At 39.3% G+C, this 26,961-nt stretch overlaps 2 long non-coding RNA genes across 2 annotated transcripts; both read right to left on the reverse strand.

The window, feature by feature from the left end:
• Positions 1-1,177: 1,177 nt before the first annotated feature.
• LOC124283411 lies at positions 1,178-4,672 on the reverse strand. Its single transcript, XR_006900338.1, has 4 exons — positions 4,516-4,672; positions 3,708-3,803; positions 1,251-2,399; positions 1,178-1,192 (listed from the first exon to the last, which is right to left on the reverse strand). It is a non-coding gene; the product is annotated as an uncharacterized LOC124283411 (long non-coding RNA).
• An 11,792-nt stretch (positions 4,673-16,464) lies between these two features.
• Positions 16,465-21,566, reverse strand: LOC124283412. The gene is made up of 2 exons (XR_006900339.1): positions 17,250-21,566; positions 16,465-17,199 (listed from the first exon to the last, which is right to left on the reverse strand). It is a non-coding gene; the product is annotated as an uncharacterized LOC124283412 (long non-coding RNA).
• Between the last annotated feature and the right edge of the window lie 5,395 nt (positions 21,567-26,961).

The following is a 26,961-nucleotide window of genomic DNA, read 5'->3' on the forward strand; positions in this document are numbered from 1 at the left end:
TGTGGCCAGGAGTTTTAAGACTGATTACAGATGTTCTATGTGGACATAGTGGGAGAGGATACGTGTACCGCTTAAAACACCCGGTGTCCTCACTAAATGGTAGGGATTCATAAACACATGTTCAGGATATAATCAGAATCGGACTATCGACTCTGTTTTCAGCAGTTAGTTCTTGTACATTTTTTAAAACTTCTTGTTGCAGCGGCAATAACGCCGATGATTGGTTGGATGATTGAGTTTAGATTTACACGGCTTTTAGCAAAGTTCCAGCAATATCACAGCGAGGGACGCAAGAAATGGACTTCACACATTTGTCGGGAATAGAACCCGGGTCTTCGGCGTGACGAGCGGACGCTTTAACCACTGGACTACCCCATCGCCTGGATGTGATGAGAACGCAGGTGTATTGCGTTGTACATGGTATATATCTCACTATACGGGGAGTCTGCTTGGGCAGGACAATCGGGGAATGCGTTTGGATGTTTTAGCGTTGAAAAAAAACACTAGTCGCGATCGGTGATGATCGATGTAGGAGTGTAAAAACAACATGTCTGTATCGAACTAAGCTATTCAAAATGAAACTTGGCTCTTTGTCTTTGGGGTTTACTTTTAAAGGGCAAACTAGCACAACACACTGGTAATGCTTCACGAAAGGCAGTCAATCCCAGAGCGTAGGTACATGTATATCCAGAGTTAGTTTCGACATTCTCTGTGTTACATTTTCGTGGATTATAATCACATTGAAGTTACAAAACAGTGGCGAATGACGCCCATCTTGTGAAACAAGTTTTCAGACAATCGTTTTTGAAATCCCGATTTTTCTTATTCGAATGTCTTCTTCTTTTTTTTTTTTTTGAATATCAGGACGGTTCCATCAGAAAAATCACGTGATGGGAACCATTGCCACATGGCGAGTGTGGTTAATTGTGTTTACAGCTATGCAGAAAAGAATATGAACCTCAATACACTCAAGAACGAGCGAGCGAAAAAACAACGAATGAAGAGACGGACGGACGAACGAAAGAGTCCTGGGCCAAGTTTTCGAAGCTCTCTTAGCGCTAACATAGTCGTAAGTTAATGCTAAGGTATGGCACTTACGACTATCTTAGCGCTAAGAGAGCTTCGAAAATGTAGGTCCACGGTGCTGTTGCACAGAATGATCTTAGCGCTAAGGTAATCGTTACTCCCATACCTAACAAAGACTTATAATTACTACAGTCTTAGCGCTAAGGTAATCGTTACTCCCATACCTAACAAAGACTTATAATTACTACAGTCTTAGCGCTAAGGTAATCGTTAGTCCCACACCTAACAAAGACTTACGACAGTATTAGCGCTAAGGTTGTTTTGCACAACCGCCCCCTCTATGCAGTGAAAACTAAACACCACCAACCTTGAATGTGTTTATTAAGTAATAACGAGGTGTGTGTTTACCAACAGAGGCTCTAAACAATATAGAAACAACAGGCAGAGCTCATACCTGAATATATCATTTCCCTTTTAGCTTTGGCAGTTGTAATATACAATTAGAAATTAGATAAGCTCATCAAAAATCCGATTACAAGTATTTCTTCGTTTGGGCCAACTAGCTGTTATCTTAGATATTTTATCAGCTTGCTTATATTGTATCATGTGTATGAATCTATAAGTTAATTACTGTCCTACAATGTAACACATGACAATGTATCACCGTCTAGATCCACACAGACTATGGGAAGATGCGTAGTCAAAATTATCTCGTATGAAAACGATTTATATAGGGTGTTCCTAACATCGTATCCACGCAATAGCTCAAGCTAGTCAAAGTGACGAGAAGATTAGAATATTTACATGATCATATCAAGTATATACAAGGGGTTACACACATGAACATAAACTGTACAATGAATGGGAATGCATGCTACATTCTGGTTGGTTGAAAAACATCGTTGAATGGATCGTTCAGACTTTTTACTGTAATTGAATTCTTTTCTTTACAAACTGACCAAAACTTTCAAAACCAAACACTTTTTGTAATATATATATAGTAATATATATATACATACATCAATTTTTCTGTCATGAAATAGTTAATTGTAAAAGCACAAAATAATTACATGTACTTCCCATATGTAACACATGTGTGAGAATGGATCAGTACTCAAGCTCTCTATTTAGGTAACGTCATTTCCAGCTATTGCGACGGAATAAGGTCCGCTGCGCATGATGAATTTCAGAACAGTTTATGATTGGCTGGCAGTCACCGTGTGTTTCCAGCTGATCAGTTAGCTGCTAGGCAACAACACAGAACCGTCCAACAGCAGGCCAAGAGGCAACAATCGGCAGCAACCTCTTCCTCATGACGATGGTGATCGTGGTGGTCGTGGTGATGATGGTGGTGGTCGTCGCGCACAACGTACCTAAAATACAATCAATAAGATCTACTTTAAACGTAGTTTGAGGTATATCTATGATCTTTCGTAATGTTCGGAGCTGTATCTACATGTATTTTATGACACCTCGTTATGTTACTATTCTTGCAACATCGAACCAACGTTAATGGGGTCACCAGGATTCAGACCAAACAATGGTCTCAGACAGACAGACAGACAGACAGGGACAGACAGGGAAGACAGACAGGCGGAGCCAGACAAAGGCGGATAAAGAAAGAAAGAGCGACAGAGACAGACAGGTAGACAGAGATGGGAAGAGAAAGACAGACAGACCGACAGAGACAGTCAGACAGAAAAGATAAAAATAGACATACAGACAGACAAAGACAGGGCACAGAAAGACAGACTGACAGAGACAGAGAAAAAGTGAGTGAGTGAGTATGGTTTTACGCCGCTTTTAGCACTATTCCAACAATATCACGGCGGGGAACACCAGAAATGGGCTCCACACATTGTACCAATGTGGAGAATGAAACCGGGTCTTCGGCGTGACGAGGGAACGCTTTACCACTAGGCTAACCCACCACACCCCAGATAAAAAGAGACAGACAGACAGAGACAGACAGGTAGGGGAACAGAAAGACCGACCGACAGAGACACACAGACAGACAGGGGAAGAGAAAGACAGGGATAAAGAATGACAAACAGACAGGGGCAAAGAGACAGACAGAAAGGCAGACAAACAGGGACAACGAAAGACAGACACGCCGGAGCAGAGAAAGACAGACAGGGGCAGAGAAAGACAGACAGGGGAAGAGAAAGACAGGCAGGGGAAGAGAAAGACAGACAGGGGCAAAGATAGACAGACAGGGGCAAAGATAGACAGACAGGGGCAAAGATAGACAGACAGGGGAAGAGAAAGACAGACAGACAGGGACAACGAAAGACAGAAAGACAGGGCCAGAGAAAGAGAGTTGCTTGAATTGATATATGCAATGTGTGATGTACTCTCGTCATTGACTACACTCTCTGATACTGCTGTGTGCTACTGTCCACAACTACTGTCAATTGCGACACGGTCTCAGTTAGACTAACAACTACCCTCTGAAATGAACATATTTTGCAGAAAAACAGTTCATAATTTAAAAAAAAAATTATAACGAAAAGGAGCCCAGATGCCTTCTCCATTTTCAGAAACTGACCAACTTGCATGGGCTTTCTTGGATATATTTGTTTCAGGGTCTGTATGACAGACTAGGTATCAGTCTTCATAGGTTCATAGGTCCCTGTATCACGGCACCAACAAAAGAGGCTGACTTCTAGAGATGTACTTACACAGTGTTAGTTTGAGGCTGGGGTTGTTGGTAGTAGACCCCAGGGGGAGGTGCTCCTCCGGAGCCGTAGTTGTTGGGGAGGTTCTGGTAGCTCATGCTGAAAAAAAATCATATCTCTAATCTCTGAGGGTATATTTAGGAATGAGTGAGTGAGTATTGATTTACAGCGCTTTTAGCACTATTGCAATAACATCACGGCGCGTGTGCGTGCGAGTGTCTGTGCGTTCGCGCGCGTGTTTTGTGTGCGTGTGCGCGTGTGTGATTCGAAATCATGTCTTCAGTATGTCCAGCGAACGTTTTAACCACTGGGGTACCACAGCGCCCCGAAACCTATTGGACTCAAGAGTTATGTTTTTTTCCTGATTTCTTTTGGGTATGTTTTCAATATACTACTTTGAAAATGTAATATACATGTCTCTGACACCATGCTGAATGTGTTTAGAAACGGCTGGCTACATGCAAGTAACAGTGTAAGGGAAGTAACTCTATTTGTATAGTGACATTTAAGCCCGTAAGAGTTATGCACCCAGGTAACGCCCCCAATCGAGGAAATAGATAGTTGGGTAGAGCGGTAGAAAATTACAATATTTACTTTATCAATAATATAATTTGTCGACACAATGAACAAGGATATAAGTTAATGTCACCAGAAAAGATGTCAAACTTGAATCATATATACAGCAGGGTTACATCGGATTAATATAATCAATAATCAATATTTTGCATTTCTTTTCAAAATCAAAACACAACTACGCTTCGTGTGGTTAATAAAAACATCGATATATGGAATCCTTTCTCTTAGGCCTTACCTTTGATTAATGGAACCGTTAAAAGTTACCAATCACCGTGTCTCTTTCTTGTCGGCTTTTGTACCTCGCTCAGTTGTGACGGTGTCTCCTTGTCACGTGGTCACAGTCATGGGACCGATGTATCAGGTTATCGTCATGTGATAAAGAAGTCCCATCTACTTTCGGTTTATCAGATTAGATAGTATTGTGAAATACTCAACTGTACACTGCTCGTGGTGCAATGGTAGTTGACATTTCAGATGGAGTGCGTATGTTCTCTCTGTCTGTTATTCTCGCTTCTCTCTCTGTGTGTCTCTGTCTCTCTCACTCACACACACACATACACACTCACTCACATACACTCGCACACACAAGCTCATACCTAGACACACACTCGCACACTATAACACACTCACTCACTCACACACTCGCTCACACTCACTCACTCACACTCACTCACACTCACTCACTCACTCACTTACTCACACAGGCACACTCTCAGACAGACATCAATATATGTCATATCATCGATTTTCCGCCGTATATCAATATATGTCATACGCCTCCACTATCGATTTTCCGCCGTATATTATGTCAGTCATGTAACGATAAATGACCTGGACAAAAAATCATATTGTTGTGTTGTGTGGCGTGTTTATCACTGAAATGACTCGGCATGTACAAGTAGTGTTGTGTTGTGTGGCGTGTTTATCACTGAAATGACTCGGCATGTACAAGTATTGTGTTGTGTGGCGTGTTTATCACTGAAATGACTCGGCATGTACAAGTATTGTTGTGTTGTGTGGCGTGTTTATCACTGAAATGACTCGGCATGTACAAGTATTGTTGTGTTGTGTGGCGTGTTTATCACTGAAATGACTCGGCATGTACAAGTATTGTTGTGTTGTGTGGCGTGTTTATCACTGAAATGACTCGGCATGTACAAGTATTGTTGTGTTGTGTGGCGTGTTTATCACTGAAATGACTCGGCATGTACAAGTATTGTTGTGTTGTGTGGCGTGTTTATCACTGAAATGACTCGGCATGTACAAGTATTGTTGTGTGTGTGGCGTGTTTATCACTGAAATGACTCGGCATGTACAAGTATTGTTGTGTTGTGTGGCGTGTTTATCACTGAAATGACTCATGTACAAGCATTGTACATCAGAAATGATTGTTGTGTGTGTGTGGCGTGTTTATCACTGAAATGACTCGGCATGTACAAGTATTGTTGTGTTGTGTGGCGTGTTTATCACTGAAATGACTCCGGCATGTATTGTTGTGTTGTGTGGCGTGTTTATCACTGAAATGACTCGGCATGTACAAGTATTGTTGTGTTGTGTGGCGTGTTTATCACTCTCGGCATGTACAAGTATTGTTGTGTTGTGTGTCGGTTTATCACCGGAAATGATGCATGTACAAGGCATGTACAAGTATTGTTGTGTTGTGTGGCGTGTTTTACGTCTCTGAAATGATGTACACTCGAACTGAAATGACTCGGCATGTACAAGTATTGTTGTGTTGTGTGGCGTGTTTATCACTGAAATGACTCGGCATGTACAAGTATTGTTGTGTTGTGTGGAAACCGGTTTTGGTTTGAAACCATAAAAATAATCAAAAATACGCCATTTGTCAATTTAATGCATGTAAGACGTGGGTAATAAATAAATACTGACACTCGGTCTTCATTACATACGAATTATACGAAACTCGTGACTTTCCTATGGTATCTGACCTCGCGGGTCAGATACCATAGGAAGGTCACGAGTTTCGTATAATTCGTATGTAATGAGACCGAGTGTAGTATTCTCTATGAAATGACTCGGCATGTACAAGTATTGTTCCGTCCAGACCTGCGGGGCCAGGAAGGTCAAGCCATCTTATTTCGCGGTCATTTTCACTTTTCATTTCCTGCACGGATGTTCTCATTCTATCTGTCCTCGCCATAGTGTCCCTCCAAACTAACCTAGATATTATTTCCGACCCACTCGAGGTTTACAGTCAGCTGGATCAAATTTCACTGTATATGTGATTCAATGTGTCATTAGGATACTGCCGTATTTGTACTCCGATACATACATTAATCATTAGAAATTCTCTGGGCTAGTACAAGCAGCCGCACAAACACATACACACGCATGCACGTCGTCATATGAGCGAAATATTCTCAAGCACGACGTTAAACCCAAATTCACCTCACCTCATTAGAAATTCAATATTTTAAAAATTATTATAATAAACCTGTTATGGCAGGTTGGTTTCCAGCTTGCCCATTGCGGATGTACTTTAACTTATTTTGAGTAATTTTCTATAAACCTGAACAAGTTAAGCACCATTCCTTCCCTATTTGCATACATTGCGAACTATATAGCGTCTTTTTGTTAAATGGCAAACACGCCACCAGTACCTGATGAAAACTGAACATGAGAGCTGTTAGGCTGGAATACTGACAAGTGATGTCGCAACGAGGTCTCCAGTCGATGTTGGTTGTTTGGGTATGTTCGGACAGACGTGCACGTGCTTGTAGGATATATATCGCCCGTTAAGATCCGGGTTAGAATTGGTCTCCACCAACCAATGCTTGTCGCAAGAGGCGACTAACGGGATCGGGTGGTCAGGCTCGCTGACTTGGTTGATACATGTCATTGTATACCAACTGTGTGATTGCCAATCACTGGATTGTCTGGTCCAGTCTCGATTATTTACAGTTCGCCGCCATATAGCTGGAATATTGCTGAGTCAGGCGTTAAACAAACAAACAAACAAACAGAAACAACAAAAACAAAAACACCCTACCAACTTAAACATTTGGTTAGTTTCTTGCACTATTTCATTACCCGTTACCCGTCTGTAACACAAAATTCCATCCTCCATTTAAATTTGACCCAACTCCACCCATCCCACCACTGCTTTCATCTGTATTAGGAACATCTTACCTTATCAAATTCGGTATATGATATGGTGGGAGCTTCAGTGAGTGACTGTTTTAATCTTGAGAAAACTTCTCTCACCCTGCAGTCAATTCAAACTTCCTTTTTGAAAGGTTATATAAGGGTGCCACAGTGGAAGCGAAATTCTTCACCAGTCGAGAAGGAGCACATCCCAGAAATAATCTCAGCTCAGTTATATTTGGAGCTTGCCCTCCGAACACCTTCCGTCTTTGCAGTGTCTGTTCAAACACCTTGAGGAAAACCCAAGGTGTAAGGCAATTCACTTCCCTTGATATTTCCTTGGTTTAAACGTCCGCTCTGCCTTTGTCAGAGGACTGGGTTATTGTGAGAGAGTATCAAGGTGATTACTGAAATCTTTGTTCTGAACAGTCAGATCGCTTACAATATTCAAACAAGAGTCACAAAGTCCAGGTGTTATTGTCGTATCAAGCCAAGAGAAATGTGTAAGGACAATTCGTGCCCGCAAATGACATACAATTGGTGTAAACTAAATGGTGTAAAATATATCTGTTTTTCCTTATCTTCAAACTGACCTTAATCTGCCAATTGCCGGAAGCACAATCAAGGCAACTTAACAGGTTAGAGCTGTTCTCTCAGTCGCAAAACTAATCCGAGGTATCGGCATGCTGTAAAGTGAAACTTTCAACAGCGAAGGGAGATGGGATAGCCTAGTGGTTAAAGCATTCGCTCGTCACACAGAAGACACGGGTTCGAGGTTCCCACGCTGGTACAATGTGTGAATCCCATTTCCGGTGTCCTCTGTCGTGATATTGCTGGAATATTGCTAAAAGCGGCGTAAAACCACACTCACTCACTCAAACAGCGACAAATATTCAAAGTCTTGTTTCTCCATTTTTCTTGGGTACCAACACAATTGCTGGTGACCAATGGTGGTAGATGTTTCAGTAATCCCAGGAGCTTGCATTTCGTAAACCACTTTCAAACGTTCTTTCGTTCCAGGATGCTGAAAAGACTTCCCAGAACCGATCTACAAATATGACCAAGTACACCTTAGATTGTGAAAAAACCACAGAATATTTCAGAAGACATCCTCCAGATGGATCCAACGACCGGGTCATATTTCCTGTTGCGAAAAGGCAGAGCAAGAAAGCGAACCTCAAACAATAATACAGGAAAGGCCACTGAGTGTGTCATTACTTAAACGCTTATGGTTTCATTCTTTCAAATTTCGTAAACAAAGACAAATATTTCGTCAGGCAACAAATCCAGGATAAGAATATTTAAATGGAAATAAATAGTTATGACGTATTTAATATTTGCGATAAAGAGGTGAGGTGAACTAACGTCGTGCTTGAGAATATTTCGCTCATATGACGACGTGCTTATGTGCGGCTGCTTGTACTAGCCCAGACTGAAGCTGGTTTTATAGTGCTAGCCCACTGAGAGATACCATGCCGCAGTGAAGCATGAATACCCCACTAGACACATTATACTGACTCCAAGCCGACCAGCCCTTGTACTATTAATGCCGAGCGCCAGGCAGGGACCAACAAGTCCATATTTTAACGTCTTTATATGACGGGTGTCGGGGATCGAACCCGCGACCTTCCGGTGTAAATTACTAGAAATATGGAAAACTAAGTTGAAATGTACTTCACATGGGAAGAAGTATAGTTCCATAGGTCATAATCTTTTTATAAGGGATTTCATTATGATAAATGTACCCGTGAAAGTCCGGGTTAGAATACTTCAGTAACCCATGGCCATGCTTGTCATCCAGAAACTACGAAGACATTCAACCAAACGGCGTATCTCGAAAGTTATGGTTTGTGGAGAATATTTTGAAACAAATGCTGCATATTATGTGTAAGATATAGGGGAAATGATTTTGAACCAAAACCTTTAATGTATGTCCGTGTAATATTTGACTTAATGACTAAACGTAACACATGCTCTCAGGTTCTCAAAGACCAATCAGATTATGCATTCATTAAAGATATAACGAATGTGATTACAGTGTCTCGAATAAATATAAATACAACAGTTGGTTAGTTGCTTTGTTGTTTAATGCCGCACTCAGCAATATTCCAGATATATGGGGGGCGGTGGGGTAGCCTAATGGTTAAAGCGTTGGCTCGTCACGCCGAAGACCCGGGTTCGAATCCCCACATGGGTACAATGTGTGAAGCCCATTTCTGGTGTCCCCCGCCGTGATGTTGCTGGAATATTGCTAAAAGCGGTGTAAAACCAAAACTCAGTCAGTCAGTCCAGCTATAAGGCGGCGGTCTGTAAATAATCGTGTCTGGACCAGACAATCCAATGATTAACAGCAAAGGCATCATCTACGCATATGGGATACGGAGACATGTGTCAACCAAGTCAGCGAGTCTGACCACCCGGTCCTCTTACGACAAGCATGGGCTGCTGAAGACCAATTCTAACCCGGATCTTCTCGGGTCTACATACAAGGGACAAAACGCTTTCCTTGTTAGTAAGGGGTATCTGTTAAAAGCAGAGTGCAATGTGCCATTATAACTGTATGGTCAGCAGGTGTTTGCGTGAAGGATCAAACAGTGATGATGCGAGGTGTTTGCGAACAGATGGTATCCTGTGCCGCCAATCACAAATATATCCATGCAAACACAAGTCAAGTACCTGTTGTCAAGAAACATTTACTGATTGGAGTGAGTGAGTGAGTTTAGTTTTACGCCGCTTTTAGCAATATTCCAGCAATATCTCGGCGGGGACACCAGAAATGAGCTCCACATAGTACCCATGTGGGGAATCGAACCCGGGTTTTCAGCGTGACGAGCGAACGCTTTAACAACCAGACTACCCTACTGATTGATCCCAAAAGCATCTCCATGATATTTGCATTTTGGATCCAATGGTATTTTATTAGCATTTTTTTCCATTATCTTCCTTTATTGGTGATGTTGATAGAGTAGCTTGACAGCAATGTCAGTTACTGATATCTTGAAGTGGTGTTCAGGGGGTTCGACGGGTATCATGACGGGGTCACCAGGAATGGGCATACCACATTGCATCCCTATGGGGAATCGAACCCGTGTATTTGGCGTCACGAGCCAACGCTTTAACCACTAAGCTACTCCACCGCCCCAGAATAATCAGGAGCGTTACAGAGCAGAGATAATTATAAATTCAGAAGCAAAAAGTGTACTTTAAACCTTTGGAGGATAGCATTATTCGGCTTCTCAGTTACTGTAAGTCGGCTGCCCAAGCAAAAGTATGTACTTGTATCGTCCTCTGAACAAGTATTCCTGTCATCGGCTACACTTACTCCACAGTGTTGGTTTGTTGTTTGACGCCGCACTCAGCAATATTCCGAGTCTTTGGGCTGTGAATAATCGTGTCTGGACCAGACAATCCAGTGATCAACATCACGAGCATCGATCTAGACAAGCAATTTGAAACTACAATCACTTGTTAAAGTGACTCCCCCTTCATGTTTACTGAGTGAGTGAGTTTAGTTTTACGCAGCACTCAGCAATATTCCAGCTATATGGCGGCGGTCTGCAAATAATCGAGTCTGGACCAGACAATCCAGTGATCAGCAGCATGAGCATCGATTTGCGCAATTGGGAACCGATGACATGTGTCAACCAAGCCAGCGAGTCTGACCACCCGATCCCGTTAGTCGCCTCTTACGACAAGCATGGGTTACTGAAGGCCAATTCTAACCAGGACCTTCACGGGTCTCATGTTTACTGAAAACGCTTGTTTTGAGACACTACCCACCCGACTTTCATATGACGTAATCATAAGGACATATTATGTGTTCACTGATTAATACATGATGCCAAGGGTTCAAACTAAATACTGAATTGTCACGTAAGTGTTCGCTCTCAATATATTGTAAACAGTGCCAGCTTGAATATCTGGACACAATGGTTCAGAAAGATTAAAATGGGGGTGTCCTTAAAAACAGCCCCCGTCCGGGGATGTGGTGGCGTGTGGTCCTGTGCACAGAGCGCAGGTCACCAATCAGTTGAAGTTAAGCAACGTCGAGCACGTCGTCCTTGGATGGGTGTCCGTGTTTGACAGCTTGACTCCTGAGAGTTTCTAGGACTTCCGTCCTGCCCCACAACGAAGCACATGTGATACATGTGGTCTCACCTTAGGCAAGTGAGTTTGTTCAAAATTGCCTCTGTTCACCCAGCAGAAAATGGGTACCCGGTTGGATAAAGTCATGTGACTATAACCTTCTAGCGCCTAACAGGCAGCTTGGGTTATCCGGGGTAATAATAATCAGGGTGTTAGCGCTTTGAGCATGCTTTGTTGTGTGGAGATTAGCGCATTATAAGACTTCTCATTATTATTATTATTAAATATAAATAAAGCAATCCAAATCTTTGAATGTTGATTATGACGGGAAGTCAACCAAAACTATACTGAACATATTTTAGAATATATTATCTGAGGGCATACCATTATCCAAGAGGTACTAAATGACAGATCAGTTTTTACTTTCTGCAATTTTTTAAAGAAATATTATGCCCCAATGTGTTGTGATGACTAATAACTTGTTAAACCACATTACCCACAAATGTGAAATTTTGGATATAGCTTTGCTAATGATTCCTTCAAAATAAAATGGAAGCTTTTGAAACATTGGACATAGTTAGGCATGAATATACTTATAGTTAGGCTGAGTACTTTTTGAACGCCCTTGTACACATACTCTACAGTACAAGTATAAAGTGGGTTGTAGGTACAAATGACAGGACAGTCAAGGTCTATACTATTCTGTTCAGTGATACCTACATCAGGATGAAACGACAAATCCTGTCAAGTAGTTGCACGTGTCAACAGCTGTGATATCGGTTGTTACATTGCACCTGAAAAACATGACCAGGGTGACGTTGTACAAAACCTTAGTACTAAGGCTGTCTTAAGTCTATGTTAAGGAACAGAAGATACAATCATCTTAGTGCTAAGGCTGTCTTAAGTCTATGTTAAGGAACAGAAGATACAATCATCCTAGTCTTAAGTCTATGTTAAGGAACGGAAGATACAATCATCTTAGTGCTAAGGCTGTCTTAAGTCTATGTTAAGGAACAGAAGATACAATCATCTTAGTGCTAAGGCTGTCTTAAGTCTATGTTAAGGAACGGAAGATACAATCATCTTAGTGCTAAGGCTGTCTTAAGTCTATGTTAAGGAACGGAAGATACAATCATCTTAGTGCTAAGGCTGTCTTAAGTCTATGTTAAGGAACGGAACATACAATCATCTTAGTGCTAAGGCTGTCTTAAGTCTATGTTAAGGAACGGAAGATACAATCATCCTAGTGCTAAAGGGCTGTCTTAAGTCTATGTTAAGGAACGGAAGATACAATCATCTTAGTGCTAAGGCTGTCTTAAGTCTATGTTAAGGAACGGAAGATACAATCATCCTAGTGCTAAGGCTGTCTTAAGTCTATGTTAAGGAACGGAACATACAATCATCTTAGTGCTAAGGCTGTCTTAAGTCTATGTTAAGGAACGGAAGATACAATCATCCTAGTGCTAAGGCTGTCTTAAGTCTATGTTAAGGAACGGAAGATACAATCATCTTAGTGCTAAGGCTGTCTTAAGTCTATGGGAACGGAAGATACAATCATCCTAGTGCTAAGGCTGTCTTAAGTCTATGTTAAGGAACGGAAGATACAATCATCTTAGTGCTAAGGCTGTCTTTAAAGTCTATGTTAAGGAACGGAAGATACAATCATCCTAGTGCTAAGGCTGTCTTAAGTCTATGTTAAGGAACGGAAGATACAATCATCCTAGTGCTAAGGCTGTGTCTATAAGTCTATGTTAAAGGAAGGAACGAAGATACAATCATCCTAGTGCTAAGGCTGTCTTAAGTCTATGTTAAGGAACGGAAGATACAATCATCCCCTAGTGCTAAGGCTGTCTTAAGTCTATGTTAAGGAACGGAACATACAATCATCCTAGTGCTAAGGCTGTCTTAAGTCTATGTTAAGGAACGGAAGATACAATCATCCTAGTGCTAAGGCTGTCTTAAGTCTATGTTAAGGAACGGAACATACAATCATCTTAGTGCTAAGGCTGTCTTAAGTCTATGTTAAGGAACGGAAGATACAATCATCCTAGTGCTAAGGCTGTCTTAAGTCTATCTTAAGGAACGGAAGATACAAATCATCCTAGTGCTAAAGGCTGTCTTAAGTCTATGTTAAGGAACGGAACATACAATCATCTTAGTGCTAAGGCTGTCTTAAGTCTATGTTAAGGAACGGAACATACAATCATCTTAGTGCTAAGGCTGTCTTAAGTCTATGTTAAGGAACGGAAGATACAATCATCCTAGTGCTAAGGCTGTCTTAAAGTCTATCTTAAGGAACGGAAGATACAATCATCCTAGTGCTAAAAGGCTGTCTTAAGTCTATGTTAAGGAACGGAACATACAATCATCCTAGTGCTAAGGCTGTCTTAAGTCTATGTTAAGGAACGGAACATACAATCATCCTAGTGCTAAGGCTGTCTTAAGTCTATGTTAAGGAACGGAAGATACAATCATCCTAGTGCTAAAGGCTGTCTTAAGTCTATCTTAAGGAACGGAAGATACAATCATCTTAGTGCTAAGGCTGTCTTAAGTCTATGTTAAGGAACAGAAGATACAATCATCTTAGTGCTAAGGCTGTCTTAAGTCTATGTTAAGGAACGGAAGATACAATCATCTTAGTGCTAAGGCTGTCTTAAGTCTATGTTAAGGAACGGAAGATACAATCATCTTAGTGCTAAGGCTGTCTTAAGTCTATCTTAAGGAACGGAAGATACTAAATCATCCTAGTGCTAAGGCTGTCTTAAGTCTATGTTAAGGAACGGAAGATACAATCATCTTAGTGCTAAGGCTGTCTTAAGTCTATGTTAAGGAACGGAAGATACAATCATCTTAGTGCTAAGGCTGTCTTAAAGTCTATCTTAAGGAACGGAAGATACAATCATCCTAGTGCTAAGGCTGTCTTAAGTCTATCTTAAGGAACGGAAGATACAATCATCCTAGTGCTAAGGCTGTCTTAAGTCTATCTTAAGGAACGGAAGATACAATCATCTTAGTGCTAAGGCTGTCTTAAGTCTATGTTAAGGAACGGAAGATACAATCATCTTAGTGCTAAGGCTGTCTTAAGTCTATCTTAAGGAACGGAAGATACAATCATCTTAGTGCTAAGGCTGTCTTAAGTCTATCTTAAGGAACGGAAGATACAATCATCCTAGTGCTAAGGCTGTCTTAAGTCTATCTTAAGGAACGGAAGATACAATCATCTTAGTGCTAAGGCTGTCTTAAGTCTATCTTAAGGAACGGAAGATACAATCATCTTAGTACTAAGGCTGTCTTAAGTCTATGTTAAGGAACGGAAGATACAATCATCTTAGTGCTAAGGCTGTCTTAAGTCTATGTTAAGGAACAGAAGATACAATCATCTTAGTACTAAGGCTGTCTTAAGTCTATGTTAAGGAACGGAAGATACAATCATCTTAGTGCTAAGGCTGTCTTAAGTCTATGTTAAGGAACGGAAGATACAATCATCTTAGTACTAAGGCTGTCTTAAGTCTATGTTAAGGAACCCGAAGATAAAATCATCTTAGTACTAAGGCTGTCTTAAGTCTATGTTAAGGAACGGAAGATACAATCATCTTAGTGCTAAGGCTGTCTTAAGTAACGGAAGATACTATGTTAAGGAACGGAAGATACAATCATCTTAGTGCTAAGATGGCTTTTTACAACAGCATCCAGGTAAACTGAAGTAATAAGTAAATACAGACTGTATTTGTCTTTCCTGTTGTCATAATTCTTCTACACACGTTGGTCTGAGTCATAAACGTGTTGATTTGTGTATCCTGATTAAACGCAATGCATGCAAACATATCCCTGGCAACCTTTGTCACCTGTCGTTCATTATCAGCTATCAGGTATCTTTGTGAACTTGGACATGCCATTCATGTGACTCAGCTACTGTATATTTACACCTTAGTAATGAATGACGTGGGACTTGTTTACACACGTCTCCTTGGTGTTACTCTCCTTGGTGTTACCGGTCTATCATATACTGTCATACTGGAATATTTCCCAGGAACAGGATAATTTGTTAGAAACATATACACCAAATAATATTATAGAATTTGTAAATATATATTATTTGTAAAAATCAACCCTGATCCTAGCCAATATTCCATTATGACATTGCTCCATATCAACACAATAAATCCAGTGATTGACATCATGAGCAACAAGCTATGCTGTAGTGGAACCAAGTCAACGAGCATCAAGCCCCCACCCCCAACCACGATCCTGTGAAGCATCTTTACATCGGCCCAAGCCCCGAATTTAACTAACAACATTACTCAGTTAAAAAGGGTGCGGTGGGGTAGCCTAGTGGTTAAAGCGTTTGCTCGCTTCGTCGCGCCCGAAGGCCTGGTTCGATTCCCCACATGGGTACAATGTGTGAAGCCCATTTCTGGTGTCGCCCGCCTTGATATTGCTGGAATATTGCTAAAAGCGGTGTAAAACTATATTCACTCACTCACTCACTCAGTTAAAAAATCAAGTCAGTTAATAAACAGTAGTTGTAGCACAGCCCGTGATATAAAACTAAATTATAATGATTCCTGCTTTGTCTGTTATTTAAGGTTCATACATCTCATGACCTGATATTGTAACCCATGCTTGTCGCAAGAGGTGACTAAAGGGATCGGGTGGTCAGGCTCGCTGACTTGGTTGACACATGTCAACCCAATTGCGTGAGTTGAGATTTACGCGGCACTCAGCAATATTCCAGCTATATGGCGGCAGTCTGTAAATAATCGAGTCTGGACCAGATAATCCAGTGATCAACAACATGACATCGATCTGCGCAATTGGGAACCGATGACATGGGTCAACCAAGTCAACCACCCTGACCACCCGATCCCGTTAGTCTCTTACGACAAGCATGGGTTACTGAAGATCAATTCTAACCTGGATCTTTGCGGGTAGTATCCAGTAAGATAACCTGACACTTCATGAATTTGAAATAAACACACAACACCAATAGCAAAACGCTTAATAATGTGTTTATTCAATCAGTGACATAGTTGTACATGGACCACCAGTCTATGTGAAAGTCAGTGACTACATGAAAGATAAAACACAAGGTCCTACCACTCTGTCCATTTTAAAGATGCAACATCAGACTGCCATTTTGTTTTACTTCAACACAATAGTGACAGCAAATGACAAAATATATTCAGTCTTTTAAAAAACCTGTGCTAGATATCCATCATTTAGGGGACCTCTTAATGTGGTTATCAGATAAAATAGCTTCATCAAATAAAAGCAAAGAGAAACATATTTACATGTACCACTGGTGCTAAGAATCATGAGCTCATGATGAGTGGTGCACCTCAGTGAACGTTGGTTGTGTTTATTGCTAAATAAAACATATTTGTTGAATGTCCATACAAAACATTCCATTCAACCATTCAAAGCTCACAAAGGACTGGCACAAAATGCAAATATGATGTTGTACCTTTAACCTCTCGTACACACACAGAACATCCTGACACCAGATTACATAATCAGCAGCCATAATGTTCAAGTATGTGAGTCACATGGAGGTGTCGACACCTGCCCTAAAACACCCAGAGCTGAGGATGGCACTAACTGTACTGGGTGCCGTTGTACAAAACAACCATAGCTCTAAGACTAACTTGGGAGTTACCGTCACCTTAGCGCTAAGACTAAGACTAACTTGGGAGTTACCGCTAAGACGAACTTGGGACTTGGGAGTTACCTAAGACTAACTTGGGAGTTACCACACACCTTAACTAACTTGGGAGCTACCATCACCTTAAGCTAAGACTAACTTGGGAGTTACCGTCACCTTAGCTAAGACTAACTTGGGAGTTACAACCTTAGCTACTCAAGATGGGCACCCTGTACTCACAATATAATCATGGTCAAAAATAAGGCAACAACACCAACAGGAAGCATTAGTCTGAAATGAGTTTCTGTGTTTGTTAGGTGTTCCCATATTCTTGGTCATCAATATACATGCAGTACAATAATAGTGACAAGACCATTGTCAATTTCCATAATCCTGAGAACATTCTGCCAAAATCAGAGTCAACGGCACAATTCTAACTTTATCATAAGCATGAGTGTATGTATCACTATAACAGAGTGAAGACACCAGGTGTTCGGACATAGGTGAGCGCATTCCACCCCAATGGAGATACCTGTCACAAACACATGCAAAGACATGTTATTTACCTTTGAAAAAAACCCAAGGAAACATGCAGCACAGGTTAAAATAGGGGTTTCCAACGCATCATTTTTGGTCACTGGTGTGTCAAATTTCCTACACCTTGAGAAGGTTTGACAAAAATCACTGAGAACTGCTTCATATAAATGATATTCTCATTATATCTCAACCAAGGAGAGTCTTTTCTTCATAATCATAACATAACAGAAGCTGATTTGTCACTTGGAAGGTTCCAATGACATGAAAGAAAAGCTTCATGGATAAATGACATGCTGAAAGTTTCAAAATCTCTTTGTTCTGACTATTCTGTAAGCAATTTCTAGGAACACTTTAGAAACATCTGATACTGCCCTTCTAATTAGAACATACCAAATTTGATTTTAGTATTTCATTTAAGCACTGGACTGAGCACTGGTTGGCTGAAAACAGAATTGTGTTTCCGGACACATGTCCGTAACAGAATTGCAGGGACTCTGGAAATATAAGAAAACCAAATTGGTTTCTATTTCTTTTACCAGGAAGTCATTAGTGCCATGCAAATAATCATAGCACAGTTGGAATGGTGTTTAAGTCCTGTTCCTGGAAACAGACATTCCTTCTGGACTTCAAGCATGATTCATTGTACATACACCCTACATGAGACCCAAATACTTATTATCATGGAATATTCTGATTAAGTGTATATTCTGGAACAACAATTTCATACCATCAAATAATATTAGAAGGTTGATCATCGCTTGTAAATAAATCATTACAGTGTACATATATGACAAAGGAAATACTATACTGTCCCTGAAATCTTAAGCATTATACATATATTACTCAAAATTAAGAAAAGAATAAATGATAATTTCACATGACTTGGGTTCACAGTCATTTGAAAACATAGTGTTCTTAACACTTTTTGAGTAGTATACATAATGTAAAATAACCAGCTCTTTAATTAGTACTTAGTACTAACTTAGTACTAACTAAATGACTATTTTTATTATACTCAGTACTTATACTTGAGTGCATATACATTTAAAAGCATTTCAGGAGCTATTTTCATTGAGGATGTGACTTTTAATTATATGAAAATATTCATATACACAGGATTTTAATAAATTCAAACACCATATTCAATTTTAAATATAGTTAAATATTAATAGTAACATTTCTAATACACAAATTTATTTCTTCAAATCTGTTTAATATTATCAAACAATAATCTTTATAGTGTTGCTCTGAAATGGAAAATAAATATTTTATGTACCATTTTATTCATATACTGCTCTCAAGAAGTTAAGGACCATCCTATTACAGTAGATAATTGGTCATGGCACAAACCTTAACTTCTTTTGAGCAGTATATGACCTCCAAATGTGTAGAAACACAGAGATCCAAAAGCTATATTTGAAATTTGTTGTGCTATATTCTGTTAATTAAATATTCATAAAAGTTAATTAAATTTGGTGAAAACAAACATGCGCTTGCTTAACAAAGCATTAATAACTGCTATAACATATTTACATGCTAAAACTGCTGCGTCTACTACTTAAAAGAAGTCAAAAAAGGCTGCTTCTTTCACATCACGATAGTTAAATCAGTCTTGGCATGGTGAATAAACTATAGTATCATGAAAGAATTGGGTGTTCTTAACTTCGTTTGAGTAGTATATATTTCAGTTCTGTACTGGCATAGTCTTGAAACAAAATTGCATAACAAGCAAACTCACTATTGCAAAATCATTCATATCTTCAACACCATAACATTTCACGCATCTCCAATAATAAACTGTTTACATTATAATAATGTCATGGCTCATAATATAATGTCAAGAATATTCCACTGATGACTCCAAGAGACAACGACAAAGACCGACCATTGCTTTATCTGAATTCTAAAACCTTTAAGGGCTGGGGTAATTGATTTAGACTAATTATTCCTGCACCATTCTTTTGAACAATCATAATTTTCAAAATGACAAAAGGGACAGAATTTTACTTTAAATATTTGTTTTTGCACAAAAAGGGGATATATAATTATCCATGGGTATAGTTTTTGGTGTAGAAGATAATCAGTGTCCCCATTTACCCTTAAAGGTAGAATGGCCGGTCACATGATAAAACACTTAGACTATGGTGGTAAATATTTTTATCATGACTAAGAATGTCAGGTCAATAAGTAGAAATATTTTAGTAAGGGATTATGAGAATTATAGAAGGTAACAGTTTGTAGTTATGTACTGCATATCAGAAAAAGAAATGTTAAAATACTTTTTAAGATACATGGGCAAGTTTCATGCAAAATTTGATTGAAAAAAGGAACATGGCTGAATATCTGTGGCCATATGCATATGTCGGACGTAAATTCTAGTCCGGGCGTAAGTAAAATCTGTGCCTGGGTGTAACATTAAACCGGTATGCAGATCTTCAACGTAGCTAAAGTTACGCAAGGTGTAGCGCTCTATATTTACGCCACCTACCCAGCAGGCATAAGCCAGGCGTAACCCTGTAATGGTGGCAGTCGTATACCGATATCGCAGATGATAGTTCTACAGAAACCGTATATTTAGAGAAAGGTCAAACCCTTTAGAAATATCCAACGACCTTGATCTGTACAGAAGATTTAGAATCAGGAGAATTGACATTTTCAAGATAGTGAATACAATCAGAGGTGATATTGGTTATGGCTCCAACCGCAATTCCACCATTAACTTGAATTCATACTCATTTCACACAAAACGTGACTGTAAAGTAAGGTTTAAATGCACTTGAAACACATCAGATTAAAGTCATTACAGTTTAGAATACACATATTAATAATTAATAAATTAAATTTGCTTTTCCCGGTTTTCTTTGGCTTTCCGTGATTACGGCTGAAACGGACGTGCTGCGAAGATGTTTTGCACCGCTTCCCGTTGGTTTAAAAATGTTTGAAAATCCAAAAATAGCAAACGGTGCCAGGACGTAAATCCGTTAAGTAAGTCGGTCGTAGTAACGCCTAGGCTTAACCGACGTTGTGCATGACGTGTAAAAGCAGGCCGCTGCTAAGCCTGACGTAGTGTGTTACGCCTGATGTTAGCTACGCCCGACACGTGAATATGGCCACTGAAGTCTGGATACAATATGCTACACTTTTTTTTGCCCATAAAAAAATTGCATTATATTTCAAAAAATTATTTTTATTAAATATCTTTTATAGAGATCATTCAAGACACTGCCAAATAATCCAGGCAAAAATAGAACATATTTTCAATGTGAACTTCACACCATTTCTCATGAACTGTGTGAACCTAAATATTTCACATACATGGATTTGGGTTGGTTTACTCAGAAACATGTAATTGTGGTACTGTTCCATGAACTGTCAGATTGTCTGGCATCCCAAGGTTTGGTTTGTAGTGAGTGAGTGAGTTTAGTTTTATGCTGCTTTTTGCAATTTCCACCAATATCATGGTGGGGGACACCAGAAATGGGCTTCACACATTGTACCCATGTGGGGAATCAAACCCGGATCTTCGGCATAACGAGCTAACGCTTTAACCACTAGGCTACCCCACCAACCATTTCTAGATTGAGGTGTGTGTAATGGCTGCATTCTTAACTGACGGCAACAATTTGCATGTCAGAACTTTTAAGAAGCATATTCCTGTTTTGTACATTACATTGTTAACAATATCGGGTCAACATCAGACAATGGTGGAATATTGTCAGGATGGACACTCAACTTTACCCAAACCTGTAAAAATACCTTGGCCTGGAGGATGACAAGATGCTCCTTTAATGTCAATGAGCCCCTTTAACCACCAGTAGAAACAGTGGTTAAGAGTGAGTGAGTGAGTGAGTTGAGTTTTACGCTGCACTCAGCAATATTCCAGCTATATGGCAGCGGTCTGTAAATAATTGAGTCTGGACCAGACAACCCAGTGATCAACAGCATGAACATCGATCTACGTGTGTCAACCCAGTCAGCGAGTCTGACCACCCGATCCCGTTAGTCGCCTCTTATTACAAGCATGGGTTACTGAAGACCAATTCTAACCCTGATCTTCACGGTACGGTGGTTAAGAAAAGTTTTGTTTCATTTTTCTTTTGTCCAACCCAAAGGTCTCAGCTTAATACATATGAGGAACTGAACCTTGTGTTGATGCAAGTGAGCACTCTCCCCATTGACCTATTCCACCTGGTGTTTATGAGAAATGGTGTAATGCGACACAATCACCCTATCTTTCATGGAAATTATCAAAATATATGTGACTCTGACAAAACATGAAGGCAACGGTATGACGTGAGTATTTTGTGCGTATATGACAGAGTTGTAAGCTACCATGTGGGCAATAGGTTCGTCTTTTCACAAAGGTCAGAATTTTAATTCAGTATCAGATTTCAGAATATTGAATATTAATATTTATATTGAAAATAGATAGCAATACTTGCAATAGGCTTGATAACCAAGTGATTATCTGACTCAATAAAATGAAAAAGTTGTGTCTAGTTATTTAAACCACACTAGCAACCTGCTTTGTGAAGGGTTACAGTTCCAGAATGGAAATCTTACCATTGGCTGGTGCTTAAAAAGAGTTGGTTGGTTTGTTGTTTAACGCTGAACTCAGCAATATTCCAGCTATAAGGCGTCAGTCTGTAAATAAATAGTCTGGACCAGACAATCCAGTGGTCAACAGCATGAGCATCGATCTATGCAAATGGGATACGATGACATGTGTCAACCAAGTCAGCGAGCCTGACCACCCAATTCTGTCAGTCACCTCTTACGACAAGCATGAGTTACTGGAGACCAATTTTAACCTGGATCTTCACAGGTTTGAAAAGAGTGAATGAGTGAGATTGGGCAGTATTTCAGTCAACATGTTTGTTGCATCTCCTTAAAACCCAGGAGCATGTGTATCGAGCAGTTCTGACGAAGGATCATAATCAGCATGGATTTAAACCATGACCAGTGGATCCTTGTAGAGCTAAGGGTTGCAATTCTGAATGAAACACCATACTTCATTGGGGCACTTGTGAACCTGGTTTGAAGCAACTGTGATATGGCATGGTCCACAATCTGACCTTGGTAATACTTGTGTTGGAACTATATACCTTGTCAAAGGAACTGCTGAAGGTTTGATGTTTGGCGCTGAATGATACTGTTAGAGGACTGAAGTAGGGGTCACCAAGAATGGATCGAGAATCATAGCTGGGTTTTTAAGGGGAAAATCTAAAATCTGGGACAATTTAAACATATTTGTGTGATACAAAGATATCTAAATTTGAAAATACTGAAGAATTATCAAGAACACTTGGTTACAATGACTGGGTAAAATGAATGAAATACTGCAAACCTATGGGCCACATGGTACCTGCTGATATACAATCACACCCATACCATCACAAACACACACAACATCAGGGGAGACAAGGTCACAACTACAGATGCAAGGATCCTACAGCACAACACACACCTAGTCATCTGTAAAACAGGATGAAAGACTCTTGGTAAAGAATTTCATACACAGTACCACAGGTACAGAAGCTCACCTTTATATAACCTGACTTTTTGTCACAAAACTGTTATGCTCCCTTAACACTTAGACTGGCCCAATTTTGTAAAACAACCCCCAAAAGATCATATCATGTTGAATTATTAAATAGTTTGGATTATACAGTGGATGAAACCTTCCTTTGTTGGCTTAAAATGGTAATGAGTTCATTAACTGTTACATGGTGAAAATCCATGACGTTAAATTGCATTGATAATATTTCAGGGAGCAAAAGTGGCATTCAAATACTACAGGATAAGAATTTGTGGTTTTCATAACATATTCCATGCACAGATTCCTTTCCAGCTGACTTGAAAGACAACATAAATTTCAGGATAGTGGTTTAATAAACCTAGCTCCCCTTAGCTTGTGGGATCCTTGCATATCGCTAGAGTGAATATCAACACATCACAAACATGCACACACCATCCAAGGGCAATCTTCACATTAACACTTTGGTTACAACAGAGCTTCCCTTCATTATTCAATAAAACATCCATCCAATGATCAAGAATCATCAAATTCAAAAGAAATGAAACATGTGTATTAACAGTTTACGATTGGTAACTAGGACTAATAGTGTTTTTGTCAGTGCAGTAACAGTAGATATAGACACAAATTTCAAAAAGACACATTGTAATACAAGATTCATATTGTGTAACTCTACCACAGAAAAACAATGTCTCAGCCGGAAAGTCTCTCCGAGAATGTCAAGACTTCATTCAACAGACCTTAAACCGTTTCCAATATCTCATCATTCACAAATTTGCCAAGACACTTTGCTAGAAATATCCTAATTTTTCAGAAACACCACAAACCATATTTGTGGGGCAAAAAGAAGAAAAAAATTCCAATCCCAAAACAAGCTGGAAGTTATTAATCATTATCAACAAATAATTCACCCAACTTCAGGCAGGTCTTTCCTCCCATGATGTATACGTGCAAGTCATGTTTGTTATTTGGCGTTTCGTGAAACCTGCTTCAAATAATGACTTTAACACGTCAATGCATACAATATCTTTATTGTTTCATTGCATAACAAAAGAGTTAATGAGAACAGAATAATGTCGTATAGTACACGTAGAATGACTGGGTAATAGAGTAGATGAAACACGTGGAAGTGAACAGCTACTTTCACAGATATCACTGGTGACATCAAACTTGGAACTTCTGTTGAAGGATAATCGCACATGAACGTAGCCAATCGTCACCTTCCCAGAGTTTCTACCGTCAAATTTCAAATGAAATTACTGATGGTTCAGGTGTGAACATCACACTTCTAAATGACATGTGACACAATATGAGATGCACTAGGGTCTGTCTAGGATAAACAAACATTGTTTTGCAAAACACCATGCAAAATATCAAAAATCGTCAAATTTCTAAAATTCTAGCAATATACAACCACCCCTCTGACAAAATTATTTTCAAATTATTACGTTATGAAAGACACAACCACCAAACTCTCGTCTAGAATAGGTATTGCTGGGACCAGTATTTACTTCTTGTTTACAGATACACAAACCATATAAATTGGAAAAAATCCACACACTGTCAAATATAGCTGCAGAATAAGATGTTTCTATAAGATCTATCTTTGTAAATGTTCAGTGAAAAAGAGACATAGTTTTGTATGCTTTCATCTTCTTTTGACCATTCATTTTGGGGGAGTTAAGGTGAATGAAAAGTACCAATGTTGTGGTACTAGTTAAATTTGAAGAAAACATTAAACAAAGTTTGATTGGCTCTAAAGAAAGAGTGTATGTTTTATGTTAAACACAGACAACCAAACAGGTGAAGCTAGTACTCCATGATAGGCTCACTGCTCCAACTGTCTGGTGGAGTGAGTGAGTGAGTTTTATTCTGATGTCAGCCTCATTCCAGCTGTATGACAAGGGCTGAAGTCAAACGTCTACACTTTAACATAGACAAAAACCTGGAGCTTAATTGTTCAAACATGCCATTTATATAAGTAATATTATACCTAATCAAATTCTAATCGCTTAATAAAATATTCAACATCACTTTGCCAAACTGAAAGTTTTGACAGGATATGAAGACAGGTCATCAGTGAGCTGACGGTTTATACGAAACACCTTTTGTCCCAGGACAAGGACGAGGAAATATTTACATGAGTATTTTCAGATTCATTTTTCTGCTTGTTAATGTTCAGTTTAATTTTGAGTTCGTGTGAGAGGTTAACTCTGAATCCCCCTATGTTCTCAACAGCCTTAAGCCTGTCTCCACAAAGCAGTCTTAATACTACAACTGTTACGTCTATGAACACCCTTTACAAACATCTGGTGTCCCCACTGATTATCACTTATCCATTCATGTACATTTTCACTGTTATTTTGCCTTTTACATCAAATGGTAATTGTGTTAGATAATTGAAACTGGCTATTCCGGATGGTGTTGTTTTATATACAGATACATTCATCATACGTTAGTGAGTATTTAGTTGCACGCTGCTTTTAGCAATATTCCAGCAACATCACAGCAGGGGACACCAGAAATGGGCTTCACACATTGTACCCATGCATGGTATTGAACCCTGGTGTTCGGCGTGACAAGCGGACACTTTAACCAAGATGTTACCTCGCCTCTCCCACAGTGATAAGATTGCTGTGTGGAACATAGCCCTGGCGCTAAGGAGGAAACAAACCCAGTCATGAATGGTAACAGGGTTTCATGCCAAACAGGAAAGTGCCAACCACTACCCACGTCCTAATCATTTAGATGTACAACGTTACCAAATTTCAGAGGTATGGTTGCATACATGAAGCAGTTAACTCATCACAGATGTGCAACAGGCAATTGCAAGGCCAGGATATTAAAACATGTATGTACACACAGTATAGAAACAGCACATCTCTATAGGACATCCAATACACACAGAATGTACCGATGAACTTACTACCGATACACTACTTCAAATGAACATGCGTAGAACACAGACGGTGGAGAGAAAGACAAGCATGACTTGAAATACTGAAAAAACATTTAAGGAAAACCTTTACCTGAAAGTCTGTTGACTAACGACCTTGCCAATAACAGGTAAGCAGAATTAGGTGCTCAGCAATTAAAATGTTGGTTTGGGAACATCTTGAAAAGCAGGAGTATGTCTGATTCATGCACATGAGCGGAAAATGCTCCTGTTTTTAAGGATGATCTGTAACTAAGTATGATTCATAGCAAATTATGAATTCAAAATCCAGTGTTTTTATGTGGACACAGTCAGAATATAAGAATCATAAAATACATATACATTTATTAAAACTCTGCTTTAAAAATTATGATTGTTTAACACATGTAGTATAGACAAGAATACGTTTAAGAAATGTAGACATTTGATGATAAAAGACATTGTTTCAAATATTGATCATTTAAAAAATGTGTCATTTGATTTAGGAAGTGGAACATGTTTAGAAAGAAGAAAATATAAACTAGGGCAATTTCTGATTTTACATGCATGGGACTTAAGTAAAATTGACTTCAGTCAGTGAATCAAAATTTGATTTGGACAAAGAATGGTAATGACAATACCATAAATAAATGCTGCAATCTCTAGAAGTAAAACAAGTACAAAAATAAGCACTGATATATCAAAAGATATAGAGAAAAAGAAATAAAATTGAAACCAAGGCATATAAACAGAATAAAAGCAAATAAACTGCAAAAATGCATAAAAAATATGAACAATTACAGACCACAAAAATATTTTTGATGTGGAATGTGAGCATAGAAAACCCTAAATCCTCTACAAT

The sequence above is a fragment of the Haliotis rubra genome, unplaced genomic scaffold (genome assembly GCF_003918875.1).
Source record: "Haliotis rubra isolate DU_JTF1 unplaced genomic scaffold, ASM391887v1 Scf315, whole genome shotgun sequence".
NCBI classification, from domain to species: domain Eukaryota; kingdom Metazoa; phylum Mollusca; class Gastropoda; order Lepetellida; family Haliotidae; genus Haliotis; species Haliotis rubra.